This window comes from Mirounga leonina, unplaced genomic scaffold (genome assembly GCF_011800145.1).
Source record: "Mirounga leonina isolate KUSES-001 unplaced genomic scaffold, KU_Mleo_1.0 Mir_176, whole genome shotgun sequence".
Taxonomy (NCBI): domain Eukaryota; kingdom Metazoa; phylum Chordata; class Mammalia; order Carnivora; family Phocidae; genus Mirounga; species Mirounga leonina.
The window spans coordinates 45,530,505-45,547,366 of NW_023270454.1; the positions used below are offsets into that span (position 1 = coordinate 45,530,505).

Genomic DNA, 16,862 nt, shown 5'->3' on the forward strand with positions numbered 1-16,862 from the left:
TTTTTTTTTTTCCTTTTCTTTCTTTTTTTTTTGCCCAACTTCACTTTCAAGACCTACTAAATCAGAAACTCTGAGGTGGGCAGATCCAGGAGTCTGTTTAATAAAGCCTCAAGGTGGTTCTGAAGCAGCTACAGCAAAAGTTTGGGAACCACGACCTTAACCTATATTCACTTCTGGATGGAGTATTCAGAGACAAATATGGCTAACAGTTTTCTTTGTCCACCATACTGGATCAACGGACACCAGATAGTGCCATTGAGAAAAAGTGTGCTTTTATAATGGAAACAAAGAGCACTTTTACTTTAAGTTCTCTCTAGAAAAAATGAGTACACAAGCTAAATCTCACATGCTTGGTGCCTTTTGATAAGGCTTAGCTTGCTTTTGAATTTCTTTATTTTTATCTTTAGTAGTGGTTTCAAGTTGTAGTTTTGTTATTGTTTTTGTTTTCCTGGCCCAAAGCCCCTGAGAGGTGCTTCATCAAGGATTGAAACACCATACAGGAGAATCAATAAATTAAGTTAAAACTGAACTTCAGAGTTAGAGGGTAGAAAGAGAAAATGCAACCATTCTCCACATGCAGTTTTACTTCCGGAAGGAAAAACAAATCTGTTGTTTGTTTTTTTATGGTTTGATTAAATTCTCTGATCACAATAGCAATGCAGACCCACTCTGATATTCACTGTGAATTGAATAGTAATAAGAAAGGCTGCGTTTTTATCTAGTGGGCAGGAAAAAAAGATAGAAAATCAAATGTACTAATTTTTGAACTTAAACTATGGTTAATATTTATTAATTAATAATTGGTGTTTAATATAATTTTACTTATGGCTACTTAGAATTGCAGTGGATTTTTATATAAAATAAAGAAGAAACCAATAATGTAATATGATTTTTACACAGAGTCTTCCATTGTTTTTATGTCTTCATTTATCATAAATTTTAATTTTATCTTCTTTTCACTAAGAAAGCCATCACACCAGGGAAATGTGGAGATACTTTTTGAGGTTTTCTCCTATTTATGATTTTATATGAATTTTATAAATAGTTCCAGTCTTTGCCTTCTAGGGGCTTATGTTTTACAATTGAAGAATAAGAGTTTGATAACAATTTGAGTTACAAGATGTTTAAATTGTAAGAGCAGCTGGCTAAATATGTAAATAATTTTATTAGTATTTTCTTGTATCTTACAAATTTTGAAATAGGATCTAGCAATCACAAGTGACTGTATTTATTTTCAGTCCTATGTTAAAAGCAGGGAAGTCTAAGATTTCCTGTATTGGAATAGAACATACACAATTCCCTTTGAAATTTCACTTTAGGGACACCTGGGTGTCTCAGTCAGTTAAGTGTCTGCCTCAGCTCAGGTCTTGATCCCAGGACTCTGGGATCGAGCCCTGTATCGGGCTCTCTGCTCAGCAGGGGAGTCTGCTTCTCCCTCTCCTTCTCCCTGCTTGTGCTCTCTCTCTCACCCTCTCTCTCTCAAATAAATAAATAAAATCTTAAAAAAAAAAAAGAAATTCTACTTTAAGCCCTGACATTATTCATCCTCTCCCCTTTGATGCTGTATGTCCTATTGATGATCTACCACAGTTCCTCATCTTCTCTTACGTTAGATATAAAAGATAAAGTTTCCCTGCTGATTCTAGGAAAATCTTTTCCTTATCTTAAAGCATCATTCTAAATGATGCCACTACATTTTAAAAATATTAATGCTATCATGTTCCTCCTTCAAGAGGGAGATTGAATACTCAGGTGCTTCAGGATCAAAGCTGATGTGTCATGGGAAAGCTCTTAGAGCCTGATTGTTGTCATTGTCTTGGCTTTATTCATCCATTGTTTCAATATGGACATTGTGGCCAGTGATAGTTCTTACTCACGTGGTACAGATGCATGTGAAATGAAGCTGATCCTGATTTGTTATAACCTGTTAGATCTACTTGTGGGAATTGCTAGCCTATCAAACTTCCTCCATCGTTAACTATTACTGTTTTTTTTTTTCTAAAGGATTTACATAGTCAATGAGTAGAATATGGCTTGTACTTATTGACTGTTTATTTATAATTATTTTTACTCATTTCTTGAATCTATGTTTTGCTCCTACAAATTTACTTTTAGCTCTTCAAGATAAAACTTCTTTATTTCATTTGCATTTCTATCAGCACTTAATAGTTTTCTATTCTTACTGGTAATTAAAGTATCTTAAAATAACTAACATTGCTGCTCACTTGAATAATGTCAAATTGATTGTGCAGCATTGCTACAAGGCATATGGACTATAGATGTTAAAAAGAACAGTTCTTTCACAATATCTCACTTAATTCCATTGTTACATCTTAATATGTGGACCATGATTTTTCTCATTTTGTATAAAGGGCTGCCATGATATATATTAGAATTCTTCAGCTCAGACTTTCATATTAAAAATAAGGTTTACTATAAATTCCACTCAGAGAAAGAAAGTAAGAAGCAAATTGTTCTTGGATGTTTTACAGAGAAGAAAGACAGAAAGTTGCAGGTTGAAAAAAATCTAAGGAATAGTAGTGTGATGGTTAGGGGAAATGCATATATCAAAAATTTGGCATTGCGTATTTTCTTGGTTTTCTTCTTTTTTTGGTTCAATTGTTATTTACCAAATAATTTTATGGATGTTCAAATATTAAGATGTTTCTCCTCTAGTGGCGCCTGGGTGGCTCGGTCGTTAAGCGTCTGCCTTCAGCTCAGGTCATGATCCCAGGGTCCTGGGATCGAGTCCCACATCGGGCTCCCTGCTCAGCGGGAAGCCTGCTTCTCCCTCTCCCACTCCCCCTGCTTGTGTTCCCTCTCTCACTCTGTCTCTCTCTGTCAAATAAATAAAATCTTAAAAAAAAAGATATTTCTCCTCTAAATGAATATTTATAATTAAAGAATAAGAAAGGATGATTTCTGTATCTTTTAAAACCTACTGTAATTAAAAAGGAGTCCATGCCTTGATTCTATTTTGAGAAGACTGAATTTCTCTGAGAGTATCACACGACATTACATACCTGCAGTACACTGGGCTTTTTAGGAAATGATCATCAAGAGGAAAGACAAGTAAATATAGGTACGTTAGATGGAATTTTGGGTTTTAGATGGTAATTGTTTAAAACCCATATAAATCTGAATATGACCAGTATTGAAACCTGACTAATTTAAACTGACAACATGCTACTCACATAACAACACAATATACTGAAAAAGTCGTATCTTTCATTTCAATCTAAATATTGTCCAAGAATGCTACAGATATTAATTATTTGCTGGCCATGTGCAAAGTGTCTTTCTAGAAGCTATGGTTGCAAACATGAATTAAAAAAAATAAATTTCCCTGCCCCGAGGTAGCTTATAGTCTAGTAGAAAGAGATAAAACAAATATACAGATAAATAAAGTCATTTATAGTTTTTTCTACACTGAGAGTATATTATAAACAACAGTCACTGGGGTGCACTTGGCTAAATTTTTTAATTCTAAATTCATTCTTGAATATGAAATTTAATTAATGTATCATGAACAATGGTAATAAAAACTGGTAAGATGAAGAAGTATTAGTCACACTTACATTGAGATACAGGTTTAATGAACTTGCTCTTGCTAGATACAAAACAATTAGCTAACCTACATTGGGAAGGTCAGGTATTTTGTCATGTCTCATAAACATAGAGGATATGTCTATAATTATAAAATATACTGTAATTTTGTACCTACAAGGTTAATTTTGTATTATGAAAGTAAATTGAGGCCTTGTATGTCTCAACCTTGTGTGATTTAATGTGTAATCATTGAATCATATTTTTAGCTTGGTGTTCAGCTATCCTCAGGAGATGTTGCAGAGGGAGGCATGTTGATGCACAATCTGGACAACTGAAGGTACCCTCCAGTGTGTAAGGGCCATGAATGTATTATAAAAGCAAAATGAAAGCCCTGCAATTTGTATATCACAAAACCATTTGTGCAACTCCAGACACTTCCATGAGAGTAATCCTCACCTATCCTTCTGGGATAGGATGAGGGTATGTGGTCTTATTACATTTTGCAGGTAGGATACATAACTTGCTTCAGGTTGGTTGCAGAGTAGCGAATAACGCAGAAGTCTTTTTATTTCTTGTCCTGTAATTTAACAAAGCTCTGCTGCTTTTAAACAAGTCATTATGTTCTGTCTTACAGGAATCTCAAAGACATTTCTTATTTTGGTATTTTGTCTTCTCAGATTGGAGACTGGGCCACTTCTTTGATATCACGTAATGCTGGTCACATGGTAGGTACTTACAGCATCTGGCATTTATTTTTAAGTTTCTAAGATTTTTATTTTACCAGAGTAGCTGACACTGAATGGAAGATTAGACATCATGGGTGTTGCTTCATGGCATTCATGAGTATCCTCTGACTAGCTGGCACATTGAACACTGACTTTTGCTTTGATAGGCCTGTGCCTTTCTGACACATTTTCCTTCTCTGAACAGCAAAGCTGTAGTTTTCTGATTTTTACAAATGAGAGGTGCTGTAGAATAAGCAAAAACTGGTTTCAGCTCCTCTGAGAAACTTATTATGTAAATACACATTATTATGATCATAAATAATAATAATTTATTTTCTGAGGCATGATGCCAGAGCAAAAGTCATTTGGGTAGGCAAACATTTGTTAGTCGTATGGAGGTTTCATCCAATGCAGTCTCCATTCAGAGATAATAGATACTTAAATGGATTTTTCTTTTTCATGAATGCACCTCAAGGTTTAGAAGCAAATGCATTCTTAAAAATATCAGACAATAATAACGATAATTTTTCTAAAATCTTTATGGCCTGCCAAATTTACAGCATGAATACAAGTAGAGAATTACAATCCCTTGGGAAATTGAATTTGATTCTTTTTAATTTATTTTTAAAATTTAAGTTGGAAGCCCAATCACAAATTCTTCAGACTGGCTGGTGTTGGATTTTCATTAGAGCAAGATATTCTAGTTTTGCATGTATTTTTTATATTCTTTACTCTCAGGGGGAAGAAAAAAGATGACTGTCCTCTTTTCGTGAGAAAGCATTATAAAATTCAGCCATGAAACGAAAATAGCAATCAGTGATTTTGATAGTTGGTAGATATTTTTGATGCCTAATCTCTGTTAATAAATAAGAAATTTATAAGTTATGTTAATAAGCTATTCCTTAAGGAACTAGAAGGCAGTTATTCTTGAGAAGTTGGAATAAAAGGGAGATGCGATGACTGTTATATATTTGAAAAATTATCACATGGAGTAGGACATAGTCTTATCCAAGTGTTGTTCCAGAAGGCAGAAATGAAAATTTTAAGTGCAAGTTACAGGGGAGTAAATTTCAATTCATTATAAGTAAGGGGTTCCTAGTAATGTCTCCAAATACAGAAAGTATTTACACCTTTGTTAGGACTATTACAGAAAGGATTCCTGAATCCTGCTGGAAACTTGAACCCCATGGACCTTAAACTCCTCTCAACTCTAAACTTTTGGCAGTTCTATTTGAATCTTTGCCCTTTACTGTATAATCCTATATATCAAACGTGAGTAGTTCCCAAACTGATGTCCCCCTCCAGTTTTCCAAGTTTGTTGATTGAAATACCATACTTACTCCCTACTCTCAGTATAACTCTCCCTTAGCCTTTTTAATATTATTCAGATCTCATCCCAGTATTTAAAATCTTTTTTGGGGCACCTGGGTGGCTCAGATGGTTGAGCATCTGCCTTCGGCTCAGGTCATGATCCCAGGGTCCTGGGATCGAGTCCCGCGTCCAGCTCTTGGCTCAGCGGGGATTCTGCTTCTCCCTCTCCCTCTGCCTCTCTCCCTGCTCATGCTCTCTCTCTCTCTCTGTATCTCTGTGTCTCGAATGAATAAATAAAATCTTTTTAAAAAAATCCTTTTTGATGTAGCCTCACTTTCTAATATTTTCTCTTATTGCTTTCAGCATTAGGCAGCTTGTTCTCTTCAACTCTCTTCTCAACCCAACACGGTAAACAAGGTACACGTACAAGCGCAGGTGACATTCTCTACTCTCTTGTGTTCCTCTGAGAATATTTCTTAGACTTAAATTATCCTGCAATGATGTTTTATTTTGAAATTCACTTAAAACCCACCAAGTCATCTCTGTAAAAGGATTCCCCACTCTTTAAAATAGTTGTTCACTATTTTTGTTAATATGTATAAATGGAAGATATAAATACCACCTTGCTAACTAGTTTTTAAACTTTGACTCTCTATTTTGCCTTATGTTACAATTTTTTCACAGAGCCACGAACATTTATTGAATACACATTAAATTCCTATCAAGTGAGCAAATCAAGAATTATAAGTAGTGAGTGTTAAATGAAGGAAAGGACCGAAGTGGCTTCCCAGGGAGAGACATCTGAGATATCTGTGGATAGCTGTGCTTATACTGATTCTCTTACAGGTGGAAACAGTCATGAGTGGCAATAGAATAAGCCACTGATTTCAACCATGTCTTTTCTCTTGGTCCATTTTGATGAGCAGTATGTCATGGGCTATTAGCCCTTGAAACATTTTGGGTTAAATAAGATAGCTGACTGCACATAATTCTCATTTTGCAGTGAGAGCTTTAGGCTTTATTACATCTGAAATACTATGGAGCACATCATCTTGACTTTGATTTTTTACAACACAGTTCAAGATGAACGGAGATTTTAGTGAATTTGATTCATACCATCAGTTCATTTATTAGCAGATGTAATGATGGAACCATAAACTTGTCACCCCAGGTGACACTAATGAACTTCTTTTGTGAGCTCCCTCAGCAATGAGAGTGATATTTGAATTAAAATTAATACTAGTTCTTTATTTTTAGAGGTGCAAGGGTTACCTTGGAAGGCGGGAGATCTTGTCCTTGTTAGTGACTGACATGTCCTTTGAAGAAAAAATGCCATTCCCCCCAAAATTCCCAGAATTTTTATTTTAGTCTCATTCTTATCTCAAACCTAATTTCGTATATATATATATCAGATATTGTGGGCATATTCTTTCTTCTAAAGCATAGAGAAATAAAAATAACAAATGTGAATGTGACATATATAAATGTTTAATTTTTAATGTCTTAGCTTTGAAAGAATCTGTTACAGAAATGGTGAGCCCAGAAATGACTGTCTACACAACATTAAATAATTAGCATTTCACCAACATAATACTAACAATATCGATATGGATCATATAACTGAGGGTGTGTGGTGGAGGCACACATTAATAATTATAGAAAAGGTTATTTAATTAGAGATGAAATAAATGCTATGACCTAAATGTGTACTGTGGTAGGAGAGCATATAACAGAAAGATCTGATCAAGGCTGGGAGTGACAAGGGAGTGGGGGTGGGGACGCAAGGTTAGGAAAACTTTTCTGAAGAAGTGACATTCAAACTGACCCAGCACGAGTAGAAGAGAGAAGTCAGGTGGGTGAAGATCAGAGATTGAGTGGAGATTGAGATTTTTCAGGCAAAGCAAACAACACATTAGGTGGCAAGAAGTTACTGAGTTCTTCAGAGGAACAAAAAAGTGATCATTGCACCTTGGGAACACCAAGAAAGGAAAGGAGGATGTGTGAGATTGGTTGGAAAAGTTAAGCAGGAGTCATACCATGAAAGGCCTTGTCAGTAAAAATAGGGAGTTTAAATTTTATTCTAAAAATTATGAGAAGACCTGCTCTTAGGATATGATATATTTTATATTTTTAGGATATATATTTTAAAGATTATACTGATTGAAAGGGAGCAAGACTAGAAGCATGAGACCACTTAGGAAGCTTTAACAGTAGTTCTAGAGGGAGATGATAATAGCTTGGGTCAGGACTGTGACAGAGAAAGTGAAGAGAAAGAAGTGGATTCAAGATGTATTAATGAGGAAAAAACACGATCACTGCTCTGAAGTAGAGGGCAAGAATTAGAAGGAGCTATCCTTCAAGATTTGTGGCAGATGCAACTAGGTAGCTAAAGCTATCATTTACTGAAAGGGAAATGGTAGAAGAAAAACACGTTTTTGAGTTTAGTTTGGGTTGTGTTGAGTTTTAATTATGTGAAGTGGGCCTGGGAGGAAGGCAATTGGATATTCAATTTATATCTGAGAGAATAGATCTGGATGGGACACAGAACTTGAGCTGCTTTTGTTCTTATTTTCCCTCATTTGAGATCAGTTTCCACATACATACGTGTACCCCAGACAAACAAAAACCAAAAACTGCCCTCGTATAAATCCACCTCCAGAAATATTGATGAATAATATGGATTTAGTAACAAGGTTTTGTGAGAGACAAAAAAGGATATATATCACATGGCTAAATTTTTCACATAGTTCCTTTTCAGTATTTAAGCTCTTTCCCAAAGGTTCTTTCTGCCTGATCTCTTCACCCCCTTTCTCCAACCTTTATCTTTGCCTTTACCACTGCCCTTCCTCCCCCCATATTCCATGACAAATCCTTTATTTCTGGGTGTAGCTTTCCCTACCTCCTGCTATTCATAAGGTCACCTTTTAGTTCTTTCTGCAAAGCAAAGATCTAGTTCAGAAGCTACCTGCCAAAGAGTGGTAGAGGTGAGAGGGAAAGGGAGGACTGTAAATAATAAATTCTCTTCCTGCAAAATACATATTTTGGTAACATATTCATGATAATGTAAGCCAAAGAGTAGGATCCCAACACTGAAAAATTGAGGATTAGAGGAAGAGATATGAAAGGAGATATTGTTGAATAACTTGAGGGGTAGGAGGACAAAAGTGTCCAAGGGAACAGAGGCTTCACAAGGACATGGTGGTCCATTTATCACATTTGTTGAGAAGTAATTTGCATATTTAAAAACATGAATAATTAAATTTTCTCTAAAGTGATCTGCTATATATACTTTTAGCAAATGGGAAATTGACAGGCCCTACTTTGTGCACCAAGTTTTGCCATGAATTTCTTTTACCTAAACGTGGCAACATCATTTTTGCTTCATTTTTCCTCTGCAGAATAGGGGTTGGCAGCCTGAATAGATAATCCTAGTTATGTGTTTCCTGGTAATCCTGAGATGAAGGGAAGTATCGGCTCAGAGCTGCTCACCTGGGCATGTCTTCCTCACACATCTTTAGCCCTACCCAACGGCCAGTCCCATGCCGCAAATGGCAAGACTGCCCAGGTAAGTAGTCCAGCAGATGGGATAGACCCTCTTTCTTCGTGTGCTCATGGACTACAGTGAATAAGTAGGGTTTGGGCCCCATGCCCGAAGGCACAGGATGACCACAGGTGATGTGAGAGAGACAGTTGGGTCATGAAGCAGGTGTCTAAAGGAGTGTTGCAGCAGGTACCCAGAGCTTTGGTTGCAAAACTACGAACACAGCTCATGGGGCACAGACAAACAGCCACGTTAGCATGGAAACCTGGACTGCACCAGCAGGGGAGTGGGGATGTGTGATGGCAGCAGCTAGCCCTGTGGCCCTGGGGCCAGACACAGCACTGTGGTTTTGCACACTGCTGAAGGGTTAAATTCTGACATGTGGCCTTCAGTAGAAGGCAGTCTGTGGGCTGCTTAGTTGAGAGTGGTGGGTGGGCTTATTCTCTCCTGAAGAAAAAGCCTTTTTTTATAAGGTGACTAGTTTTTCCCCTCTTCTCTGCTCGTCAGGAAGAAGTATTTCAGTGTTTATTGTCTGCCCACCCCCTGAAAAAAATTAATTGAAAAGTGGATCAATAACAAGATTGAATGGCTAAATAGAAAAATAAATTAGGTAGATCTTTAGTGAATGGAAGGCAATTCATGTCTTGGTGGGAAACACAGGATTCTAAAGAGAAGTAATGATTTTGAATGGAAAAGACAAACAATTTTGATATAACTCTTTCCCGAACATTTTTAGACTTTGGAAAGGGAAAAATAGGCCTTTATTATACTTTGTATGAAAATGAGCATTTATTATGCCGCTTTGCTTGGCTTTCCTTGAGCAATGAATTCAGTATCCTGGCTTCACTAACCTGGCTCTCCTAACATTTTTCTTACTTTTCGCCCTTAGTTATCCAAGAGGGGAACATTGATGGATAGAGTTATATCCTTTATCTTGGTATCTCTTCAAGAGCACACTAGATTGCCTTTTGCCTTCCTCATTCCACTTCCAAATCTTATCATCGAGAATTTATGGCAATTGCCACGGAAGAGTAAAAAGCACAAAGGGGCTGTAACGATGACTTGGGGTGGGTTCAGGAATAGAAATGTGCCCCTAAGAGTTTGACCTTGCAGCACGATTTTGACCAGCTTGGATCCAGCTCTTGGAAAAAATAGAAACAATAAAATATAACTCCCACCCACCCTCAGAGAGCTGCAAACCATCTTTCCTCCAGACAGCAAATCAGCCAAGGCAGCTAGCATTCACTTTGTTACACCTTATGAGCTTGGTACAATGATTAAACATTTTAATTCCTTTTCTGCTGGATTTTTAAATTCATAGCCTGTTCGCTAATGTTTCCTCTTAGCTCACCTACTAGTCTGCTCAGGATTCAGGATCAGAATAGTCATTTGAGAATTATGAGAGTGAGGCTGGCCAATGTTACTTTTCAGATGCTTCTGCGGCTTTATTAAAATCTTACCTGTTTTTTTTCAGGGCAAGGAAAGGAGCGAGCTACTTAGCTGTTTGGGTGAACGAAGGAAAGGAGGAGGAGAGGGAAGACTACGTATAGTTCCAGGCAGTCCTTTCTCTGCCACTGTTTGCCCTGTTCCAAAGAAAGCTTGTGTAAATATAGTTTCTTTTTCATCATAAAATTATGATGGGCTGCCACATGCTATGCATCATGCTTTATCATGATAAGGAAACAGGTAGCTTTATATGAAAGCGTTTGATGATTTGTCAGGCATTTGGCAGTTGACCAACCCCGCCGTGAAGGGACAGTGATAGCATTGCTATGCTGAAACTGTTTAAAGAATGTGAAATGTGGATCGTGGTGCTGAGGTAGTTGGCGGTAAATCAGATCTGATTTCCCCTCTGAGAGCACAAAATGAACCTTGTTGTTATCAGGAAGAGAAATGAACTCTTTAAATATTTCTCAATGCTTTGTCATCTCTGCCTCTCGGAGTTATTTAACATAAAATTTCCCCAAAGTAGGAAATGCAAGTATTATTTCATTTCATTTTATAGATAAACGTCACAGTTTTCCCCTATAAATTACTTGAAAAAGCCCCCCATTTGCAATTGTGGAAGTTGCTTAAGATCAATGGGGTTTTAAAATAAAATATTATTAGTAAAAAAAAAGGTGCTTTGTGTTTTGTCCCCTGCTGATAGCTTGGGAGTCCCTGAACACAGAGATCTCTTAGTGTTTATGGGAAAATATCAGAAGGGCCCAGAGAAGTTGCTTATAAGTGGTTCGAGTTAGCTGTGTTGCCGAAACAGTGGGTTTATTGAACTTTTGACTACATATTTCTTATATGACCTGTGGTTATCTATTTTCATGTTTCAAACTCTCCTGTTTGCTTTTTATCTCTTCTCTCATTCTACTTAATGATAATAAGACCTCGCAGACATTTGCAAAATTTCTATTACCCCAAGATTTAAAATGCCATTTTAAAGGGGGAAAAAACACTTTTTAGAATTAATATATATGTACATGAATAATGCAGGCTCACTGCAGAAAAAAATAAAGATATCAACAAAAATTCTCCTGTGACCCAGAGATAACCACTGTTAACATTCTCATGTGTCCCTGAGGACTTCATTTGTGAGTATTTTTTATTTAACACTGGATCATTCATTCTCAATTTCAGAGTACTGGAGAATAAGCCTTGCAAATTTTGGTCACAGGGTTTAAAATTGAATATTCAAAAGAGTTTATTTGCAAGGTCTTTTCAGTATTTTATTGCAGAAGGGATATCCATTTTTCTTCCATTTCCAGTAAAGAAAGAATAAGAAGGAGAAAGTGCGAAGCGCAGCATAAGGTATTTGGGTTATGTCTGAGGAAAGATTTCTTGATGTTATTACTAGTTACTGGAACAAATACCTTATTGATCTTTAAGGCGTTGCCACTTGGAGCAGAATGCCAGGCAGCGATTATCTTATTTGTTGACTGGCTAGCTGACTTAACTAAATGATAAGCAGCAAAAGGTTCTTCCTAAATCCCTACTCAGTACGGTACTAGGTTAAAGCAAACTAACAAACTTTTCAATGCCCAACTCAAGACAATGTCATAGATAAAGAATTAAAAAATGATAGCAGAGGGTACCTGGGTGGCTCAGTCATTAAGCATCTGCCTTCGCCTCAGGCCATGATCTCAGGGTCCTGTGATCAAGTCCCATGTAGGGCTCTTTGCTCAGTGGGAAGTCTCCTTCTTCCTCTCCTCTCCCTCTGTGCTCTCCCTCTGTCTCTCTCTCTCTCAAATAAATAAATAAAATCTTAAAAAAAATTATAGTAGAGTAGTAATTCTGAGAAAGGATAAAAATAATCATGCTTTATTTTTGCCCCGTATTTCTTTGTCCCTCATGTACTCTGTGTGGAGGGAAGCAGATGTTGGAATCCCTATAGAAAGTTTCTGAATTCAGGTTGCCTGGGATATTCCAGTGCATCACAGTCATTATCATCTTTTCCCTCATAATAATCTAATAAATTAAGTACTATTATTATGTCCATATTATAGACTCAGTAACAGAATGAGGTTTGTTTGTTTGTTCAGTATTTGGTGAAAATCAACTATGTGCCAGGTATTGTACTACTTACTGGAATTCAGCAGTAAATCCCCAGACAAAAGACCAGCCCTTCTGGAGCTTATATTCTAGACTCTAGTTGGGGAGAAAGACATTAAGCAAGATGAATAAATACATGATATTGAATGTAAGAAAGGGCACCTTGGTGGCTCAGTTGGTTAAGCTTCTGACTCTTGATTTCAGCTCGGGTCATGATCTCAGGGTCATGAAATCAAGCCCCGCATTGGGCTCTGTGCTCAGTGGGGAGTCTGCTTGAGTTCTCTCTCTCTCTCAAAAAAAAAAAAAAAAAAAGAATGTAAGAAATGGTGAGTATAATGGTGAAAAATAAAGAGGGGAGGGAAATAAAGTGTTCTCATATAAGATTTGACTGGATTCAAACCCAGGAGTTGTATTTTCAAACCCTGTGCTACTTTGATTACAAAAAGATACCAAACAAGAATATGAGATTATTGACTGAAAAGATTGCCTGAGATGGATTCATGGGAAAGGATAATTTCTGTGGTTCATTAATTATTTTTCAGTTAAGCCATAAAGACTAAATAACTATAATGGAGAGAAGAAAGTTTCCTCATCACAGCTAAGGAATTTAAAGAGGTTTAGTTTTTAAGCAAATAAAACTGATGTGATTTGGCCCCCATTGAAAGGAGCCAGAGTTCTTCGGCTTTGATTCTTGTTTACTTTTCTAGCACTGAGTCAAGAAGCCTGTGGAATAGTGAAAGCACCTCCAAACCAGCAGATGTTTTAGATGTATTTATTTCATCAAAACATCAACATGTATTATTTTTCATCTTGTGAATGCTTATCTCCACCTTCTGTATTCTGCCCTAGTTTTTCTCGATCTCGGTCCTTCCCTTCTAATTCACTAAACTCAGAAGAAATTTCCTTCTACAGAATGTGACTAACAAAGAGTGCATTGAACACTTAATGGATAATAGTGAAACCCCTTCTTTATCTTTTTTTTTTTTAAAGATTTTATTTATTTATTTGAAAGAGAGAGAATGAGAGACAGAGAGCATGAGAGGGAAGAGGGCAGAGGGAGAAGCAGACCCCCTGCTGAGCAGGGAGCCTGATGTGGGACTCGATCCCGGGACTCCAGGATCATGACCTGAGCCAAAGGCAGTCGCTTAACCAACTGAGCCACCCAGGCGCCCTACTTCTTTATCTTTAAGAGTTGATATAATTTTAAGAGTAAAAGCATTATAGAAATATTAGAGTGTAGAAGGAATATTATTATAACACTAAGCAGAAGATGAACCTGTCTGAAAGAATTTGTCTCTAAGTGCTTCAGAGTTCAACCAGAGAAGCAGAAACAGTAGGAATGATGGATGAATGGATAGATGGATGGATAGGTGGGTAGGTAAATAGATCAGTGGGTAGGAGGGAGGGAAAGAGGCAGGGATATTTATTATAAGGAATTGCCTTACTCGATTATGGCAGCTGGTTAAGCAAGTCCAAAATCTATCAGGCAGATAATCAGGAAGGGAAGATCATGGGTGGCTTGAACATATAGACAGGGGTGGTAGTTGTCCATGGGTAGAATTTCTTTAAATCTGCTTTTAAATTCTTCCCACTGATTTAGTCAAGCCCATTCAAATTATCCAGGATAATCTACCTTATTTAAAATCATCTGATTAGGGTTTTTAAGTACATCTGCATGGTTCCTTCACAGTACTTCCTAAAATGGTGTTTGAATGACTGGGGACTGTAGTCTAGCTAGGATGGGACACATGGGGAGAAAAAAAGAGGCAATTCATCCTGAAAGTTTGTGTTCTGGGAATTTTTATTGGGATATGTATAGCAAACTCCTGAAATCTTTTAAGACTTAAAAAAAAAAAACAACCTTAACTTTTACACCGTTTCAGTGTGAAAAGCATGCTTTTGTCTTTCCAAGCTGCCTATATATGTCAAGACCATAAGACATTTATTTTCAAATGTGATGATAAATCGATCAGTTCAGTGTCTCTGCTTGATAGATTTAGAACACCAGTGTCTTTTGAACCCATTTCACATTAAAACAAAGCAAAAATACAAATAGATTGTCTTTTAGTTGCCTGCAGCATCTATTGTCCACTGAACAGCAAACTATACATTTTCCCCCTCTTCCTTGTGTTTTTGTTTCATGTGTTTGTGTTGTGGGGGGTGTGGGGGGGTAACAGCGATGGACACTTTGTACAGGCCCAGCGGTGAATCACAGTTGATCAAAACCAGTCATGGAGCTCTTTTTGCCAGCAGTTGGGCTAGGGCTAGGTATAGGACTCATTTTTGGCCAAGGCAATATAAGTGAAAATATAATAATCCCTAACTATCAAATAAATATCCATAAGTCCACACTGACATAAATAAATGATTGAATAAATTAATAAATGGGGGGAATAGATAAATTTCTCCTGCAAAAGAATTCCTAATAGTTTATGTAGCTATTCTACCTTCAGGGAAGTAGAGTATAAATCCCCCTCCTCAAGTATGGACAGTGCATAGTGCCTTCCTTCCAAGGGTAGTCTGTGGCAATAGGGCAAAAAGAAGAATTTTTTCTGTGGAAGAATCTGATATATTAGTTTTTATTGCTGCTGTAACATATTATCACAAACTTAGTGTTGTAAAATAATTCAACTTTATTATCTTCCAGTTCAGTGAGTTAGAAGTCAACACTGGGCTAAAATCAAGGTATTGTCAGGGATGTGGGCAGGGCTGCATTCCTTTCTGGAGGCTCTAGGGGGGAATCTGTTTTCTTCTTTTTCCAGCTTCTAGAGGCTGTCCATATTCCTTGGCTCATGAACCCCTTCCTTTGCCCTCAAAGCCAGTGACAACAGGTCTGGTTCTCACATCCCATCATTTTGAACTGCTTCCTTCATAACGTCTCTGACTCTCTCTTCTGCCTTTTGATTCTAGTGGGCCCATCTAGCTAGTTCAGGATAACCTTCCTATCTGAAGGTCAGCTGATTAGAAAACTTAATTGTGTCCACAGCCTTAATTTTCCTTTGTCATGTAACCTAACGTATTCATAGGTTCCAAAATTAGGTCAGAGGCATATCTGGCGGGGTAAGTATTCTGTCTGCCACATCTGACAAACACTGCCTCATCTAGCTGACTCAGGGGCACATCAACAGTGATAAGTCATGTTGATAGCATGTACACTTGATAATGTGATGTGTTACTTTACCTGAATGATCTTCCTTCCCCAAACCCATTAATTAGGTCAGTCTAATCACGAAAAAAAATATTAGACAAATCCCAAGGAGGAATATTCCGAAAATACCTGAATAATGCTCTTCAAAATGATCGAAGGTCATTGTGGTAGGAATGTGGGCAGCCTGAAAAGGTAAGGAGGAGAAAAGTTGTCCCTTACAGCATCCAGAAAGGAACAAGCTGGCCTGCCACCTTAATTATAGGCCAGTGAGAACTGGACTGGACATATGACTTACAGAGCTGGAAGATAATCAATTTATATAGTTTTAAACTACTAAGTTTGTGGTAGTATTTTACTGCAGCAATAGAAAACTAATATAGTCATCCAAAATAAGAAAAGTCTGAGAAACCGTCAAAGCCAAGAGGAGCCTAAGGAGACTTGACAACTAAATATTACATGTTATCTTAGACCACGTGGGATCCAGGAACAGAAAAAAAGAAAATTAAGTAAAAACTAAAGAAACTTGAATAAAGTATGGACTTCAGTTAATAATAATATATCAAAAGTGGTTCATTGATTTTGACAAATGTACCACATTAACATGTCCTATTATTAGTGTTAGGTACTAGGAGAAACAGGGTTTGGGGTAAGAGGAACTCTCTATACTGTCTTGGCAACTTTTCTGTAAATCTAAATCTGTTCTAACACAAAACACTTATTTAACAACAAAAAATTAGGGAGGTAATTGTCAATTTAATATGGTGGTCCAGTGCTTGTAGGTGAAAATAGCCAAATGGATTCTCTAGATAATTGCTTATTTTCTACTATGTGTAGGGGTACTGTGCAGGTTATTGGAATGAATCTGTCCAGTACCTTATTTTCTAGGAACTCAGGTTCTACTTGGGAAAACATGCATATGAGTTTTGCTGTAATCCACGGGAAAAGCAGTAAGTGTATACAAGCCACATGGCTCAAGTTCAAAGGATGTTTGGAGAAAAAAATATACTTCCTCAGGGGTGGGAGGTCACAAAGGACCTTGCAAAGGGGG

General features: G+C 37.1%; 1 long non-coding RNA gene across 1 annotated transcript in view; it reads left to right on the top strand.

Moving 5' to 3' along the window:
• The first annotated feature begins 4,225 nt into the window (after window positions 1-4,225).
• LOC118022319 overlaps window positions 4,226-16,862 on the top strand; it is an 80,451-nt gene continuing 67,814 nt past the window's right edge. The window contains exon 1 of the long non-coding RNA XR_004682470.1: window positions 4,226-4,274. This is a non-coding gene — a long non-coding RNA (uncharacterized LOC118022319). The remainder of the gene's footprint in view (window positions 4,275-16,862) is intronic.